Source organism: Pinus tabuliformis, chromosome 4_1 (assembly GCF_031772625.1).
Source record: "Pinus tabuliformis cultivar Carrire ecotype Pingquan chromosome 4_1, CPIR1, whole genome shotgun sequence".
In the NCBI taxonomy this organism is placed as follows: domain Eukaryota; kingdom Viridiplantae; phylum Streptophyta; class Pinopsida; order Pinales; family Pinaceae; genus Pinus; species Pinus tabuliformis.
Window position 1 is genome coordinate 133,620,992 of NC_142303.1, and position 6,081 is coordinate 133,627,072.

The window sequence follows — 6,081 nt, forward strand, 5'->3', positions numbered from 1 at the left end:
TAATTATTCTCTTCATGGTTGTCATGCTTAGGACCTTAGATGGATAATGAATCCTTTCCATGGAAGTTAGAATGGAATATTAAAAAAAATAAAACTTGCATTTTAATGTGTAAATGTTGTATATGATTGTTTTAAGTTAAATTCAGAATTTACACTAATTTATTATTGTGCAATGACCATACATGATCATCTTAACTTAGACTCAAACAAAACTAACCTCATTTTCTTCTTTAACTTGTTTATAAAAATTCTCAAACTTCATAATTAGTCTTCTAGATGTGGTAGATAAGAATTATGTCTTTGCCATGTGTAATTATTCTCTTCATGGTTGTCATGCTTAGGACACTAGATGGATAATGAATCCTTTCCATGGAAGTTAGAATGTAATATTTAAAAAAATAAAACTTACATTTTAATGTGTAAATATGGATAGGAATAAGTCCAAGTATTGAACAGCTACTTCGTGACACATCTCACACTACCTTATATATAGAGAGAGATATAAATTTTTTATTATCAACTATAAAAAAGAGTCATGGATTTTCAACCCACTTTATCATGTAAATTATTAACTTATAAATAGGTGTTATTACAATAGCATGGGTCAGTATCATAACTTGTAAATATGACATGTCCATGAAATTGTAGTGTATTTCACATTACACTTGTTCATATGAGAATTTTTGAATTAATTAATTTAATTAAAATGGAAGAAATGCCATAACTAATTTTAAGATTAAACTCAACCTTTGAATTGTGAATATTACTAAGAATATTAATATTACTAAGAATATTTTAGAATATTATATAGAGGTTAAATCCCCACCATCCACCTAATAATAATTATTAATAATTAAATTAAAATTCTTAGAATATAATATGGAGGTTAAATCTCTACCATTGAGTTAATAATTATTGTTAATTAAATTAAAATTCTACAATCCATCTTCTAAAACGGATGCACCTATCGCCTAATTATAACAATATGGATAATGGGTCTTTCATGTTGAAATTTGTTTGTAAACAAGAATTTCTTATCATGATAATTACTTGCGACTGATATACATGTTTCCCTATAATATTTACTTCATTAAGTTACGTAATGAGGACATTATACATTAATAATTTAGCAATTAAATAGATATCATAGTGCACAAGAGACAAAAGACAAGAGACAACAGAAAGTATGTCAGAAGTCAGGGAAAAACTCACAAGGGGAAAACCATTCCTTATAGATTCTTTATCAACAAGATAAATCCAAGTCAAACTAACCAGTGATCCAAGTGCCAAGTCATCCCTCCAAATGTTGTCATATTTTTCTCCACAAGATAGTAAAGTAATAATAGAAGTATGATGTTACAGTGATTTGGGATATCACAGGAGTATGTTTCCATAGAAAGATCACATCATTATAGAAGGAAGTGCTATAGGAAGCTTACATCATCATAGAACAAAGTACTATAGGAATTTTATATCATCATAGAGATAAACTACCTCAAAAGCTTGCATTTCACAAAAGTACAGTGCCTCAAATAAGTTGTATTTGTATAGGAGTATTGTACCTCCTTCATAGTAGTATGTTGCCTCATATATCACCCTTTATTCTTACTTTGAAATATTGGATATACACCTCAAGAATATCAGATAATGGCCCTCAAGAATCTCATTTTTGTGCCTCAGAAAGTTCGCTCTCATGCCTTATAAATGTGTCACAAAATATGTCCTTGATGGAGATGAATTGACTCTATTTATAGTTTTTCGCTCATTTGAAAAGGCACATATTTTGGGCAAGCCAACTTGATCCTTGGAGGGCTGAATTGAAAAATTGGAAGGACAAATGACACTACCAAAAATTCAAATTTTGCTTCTTTTAAAAGGGTCGTGAAGAACATGCCCTTTTACATTTTACTTTGACTAAAACAAAGCATGAAGAACATGCTATAAAATAATAATAATTTCTTTTCTTTTCTTTTTACATAAATTACATATAGATACAAGTACAATAACAATTATGAATACTAACCCTAGATACAATTTCAACAATCCCTCTTAACTAGGGAGGTATTCATAGTGACTCATGAGGATATTCTTAAGTTGAAGACTTCTATAAGAAAGGATCCAAATTCATAAGTATCAATGATGATAACATCGTCATAACCAACATTTACGTGATTAACAAGTAACATCTATCTCTCCACGAGATCATAGCACAATGTTAGGAGGCATTCAATAGGACACCACACCACGTCTTTGAAGCACACACTCTACCTAGGTTCACCGAAGCATATCCTCAACATGACCATTTCCTCCTAATCCCAAGGAAATGTAAGTCCATTGGGCCATTCTTTAACCAAGTCCATGTACTTGACGTAGGGTGTTAATACTCATTATCCACTAAACATGACTCAAGAATGTCTTCCCAATATGCTTATTCAATCCACGATTCTCACTATATGTGTTCATGTACTAGAATTAGGACTATTAGTCCTCGCCATAGTACATGACACATGGAGAACAAGATGTCCATCCTCACTCCCGATCAACCTAGGAGGAGTAATCTACAAGCCGAAGCTTGTCTAGGATGTATTGATACTTCCCTTGAATCAAATACATGTTCACATGTGGAGATTTATTGTACCTTCTTGACTCCTATCTGCACCATACTTCTCAAATCATAAAGTGCTTCAACCTTCCATGAAAAATTAGGTGGTATTTCAATCTTCAAACATCTTATTAGTATCAATGTCAAATCCAACATGCCATCATATTTTCGAAGCCAATTTTCCTACGCAAACTATCATATCTTCCTTATTTTCTCATAATGAGCACTGCAATCTCAACAATAAAATAAAATATATTAGAAGACAAATCAACTTTCATTGTCCAGATTCTAGGAGGATATTGATCATATGATTTTTCCTTGACCAGGTTTCTACCAAATCTCTAGTAGTAGTGTATCAATCCAAGATCCTTTGTGTCAAGTTCTTCTTTCTTCTCCCTCTGAAGGAAATACCATTTTATATATAAATCAATCCCAGAGTACAAGGTCATTCAATCATGAGGTCATCTTTCATATCCTTCCAAAATGTAGAGTAATCCTTTCAATTGAAGTAGATGTATTATCAATAACTACTTCTTTCTACTCATAAAATCTTGATTTCATGTTGCATGCTAATTTTAGACTTCTTTATGAATGCATCTTTCAAACTGCCTACTTCTATTATATTCAAAAAAATCCTCATGATTTTCTTCATTACACTATTTATTCCATATGTTGAAAATTCTTTAGCAATTCTAGCAATTAACTTTGCAATCCTCACTAGGAGGCCATGAAAAAACAAATATGAATAATAAAATTATATATAGACAAGAAACTATTCAAATGTAAATGCAAAAACAACAATAGTAATAAAAAAATAATGGTTTATAGAATACTTGTCTTTTGAGAATATTTAATTCCCTCTTTAATTTATGGATTTTTTCTAGCTCCATCTTGCATCCATCTTTTAAGACAACTTCATCCACATCATCGTTCATAGGCTATGGTTTCTTCTTCTTTTACCATAAACAACCATTCTTGGGCTAGAAACCCTAGAGTTTTTTCTCGCTCAAATCCTTGCTAGAGTTAATAAATTGATTGTAGCTTGATAGGATTCCTTCAACATCTTTTCAAATTTCTAGGTTTTGTAAGCCCTAAACTTCCAATATGGAAGTTCTCTTTCATGCCCAAATGCCAAAATCGGTGAATCTTGCAACTTTTATCTTTGATACAAATCAGCATTTCTTCGAACTGCTTACTTCAAAATGATAAGTTAACTTCTTGCAATGAAACTAGGATGTCATACATATGTTTAGACTTATGGTTAAAAATAAGGCTCACATAGCTACTGACTTTAGCTAATATATTTGATCTATCATAGGGAATCAAGCCCTTCTTACACAAGGATCATAATCATGTACATAGATCATCAAAAATAGTTTTGGTTTCAAATGTTTCCTCCTTTTAGGATTGACTTATGTCTTGTTCATGTCAAAGACTCAAATTATGCCATAAATTCGAACCATGCCAAAATTTTTATTTTTATGAATTGTAGTGATGTAACTTCGACTTAAAATGGTTCTAGAGAGGTCGATAAACTCAAACTATAACCAATATAATTTGGATTTATCACATGATGACTCAAACTTGATCATTTTCTTCACACTTGGTTAGGAAAGAGGAAGTTTGGTCTTGAACAATACCACAAATATATATCTTTGGCATGGTGAGGAGACTTGGAATTTGGGTTGATTACATATTACTCGAGGCACAAGGACTAAGATCAATCACAATCCTAAAGTGGCTTGGATTTCAGGCTGGAAGAAAACCTGAGGTGATCTCATTTCTTGGCCTAATTATAGGCCTGTAACAACTCAGAACTTGGACCAAATGTATACCATGGATCACAGAGATAAAGCTTACTATATTCCTCTAGAATGTGGCCTAATAACTAGACCTCAAATGACTGTCAAACTTGGACAAAAAATTAAGAATACTTTTGGAGATCTTTTACAGAAGAAGTAGACGTTAGAACTTTTACTTTAGTATCCATAGGGCTTGGAATAGTATAATCCTTGAGTGAGGGAGAGGAGACTTCTTTAGCCCTTGATGTATTCCTTTAAAGACCTCATATTTATGTTTAGAGCTTTTGGATCTTTTGGATAAATACAGATCTCAAATTTTTGGTCTAGTTCTACAAGACATTATTCTACAAAGACTTATCACAAAATGAATTATTATTAATCCTTCCAAAGAAAATCAAATCAATTTGTATTATTAAGACAACCCTTCAAACTTGAATTAATTGGCATAATAATATCAAAAATTTCAGTCTCAATTGTTTCTTCAATAAATCATAGACTTGGACTTGATACATTCCACCAAAGATACCTAAGAGCTATTTTCACAATATTATTATAGATGTTGAGATTTGGTACATAATTAAGCTTAGCTCCTTCTAGAAATAGCCTTTCTTCACATAACGTTGTTCTCATATTGAAATTCAAATCTAGACCTCAAAAATTCTAAAGTTCATATTTGATGTGAAATGGATGTTAGAGAAAGAACCAAGGAGTATCCTTTTGTCCATGAGTTTTACATTGTTATCTTTCCCTAGACTGTAATCTTATCTTCATACATTTGAAACCATGTTTAAATGCGTTTTCAAAAAATAATTTATGATCATGATAATTACTTGTGACTAATACACATGTTTCCTTATTGTATTTACTTCATTAAGTTATGTCATCAAGAAAGAATACATTAATAATTTATCCATTAAACAGATATCATAGTGCACATGGGACACCAAAAATTAGGCCAAATTCTAGGGAAAAACCCACAAGGGGAAAACCAAACAATCCTTTCCATATATATTCTTCATCAACAAAAGAAATCCAAGTCAAGCTAATGAGTGATCCAAGCACCAAGTGAGTCCTCCAAATTCTGCCATGTTTTTCTCCACAAGAAAATCAACTAATCACAAAAGTATAGTATCACAATGCACCTAGATACCATAGGAGTATGTTACACAAAAAGCTTGCATCATTACAAAAGGAAGGGCTACAGGAAGTTCACATCATCAAAGAACAAAGTTTATAGGAAGTTTTCATCATCTCAAAAATAAATTGCCTCAAAAGCTCACATTTCATAGAAGTACAATGCCTCAAATAACTCGTCATTTTATAGAAGTAGTGCCTCTTTAAAAGTAGTATTTTTCCTCATATATCACCCTATATTATGCGTCTGAAATCTCATATATATGCTTCAGAAATCTCTAATATATGCGCCTCAAGAACCTCATTCTTTTGCCTTAGAAAGCTCGCTCTCATTGTTGGAAATAGCCTCACTATTGGTGGGGGGTGAATCAATAGTGACAATGTTTATTGACTTTTAAATATTTTTCCACTTATTGAATCACAACATACATTACCCATTATTAGATTAGATCACATAAAAATGTATATGAATCCATAAAAATAACCAAATAAACACTCACAAGAGGACACAGGATATTTCTGGTGAAAAATCCCCTCCAAGTC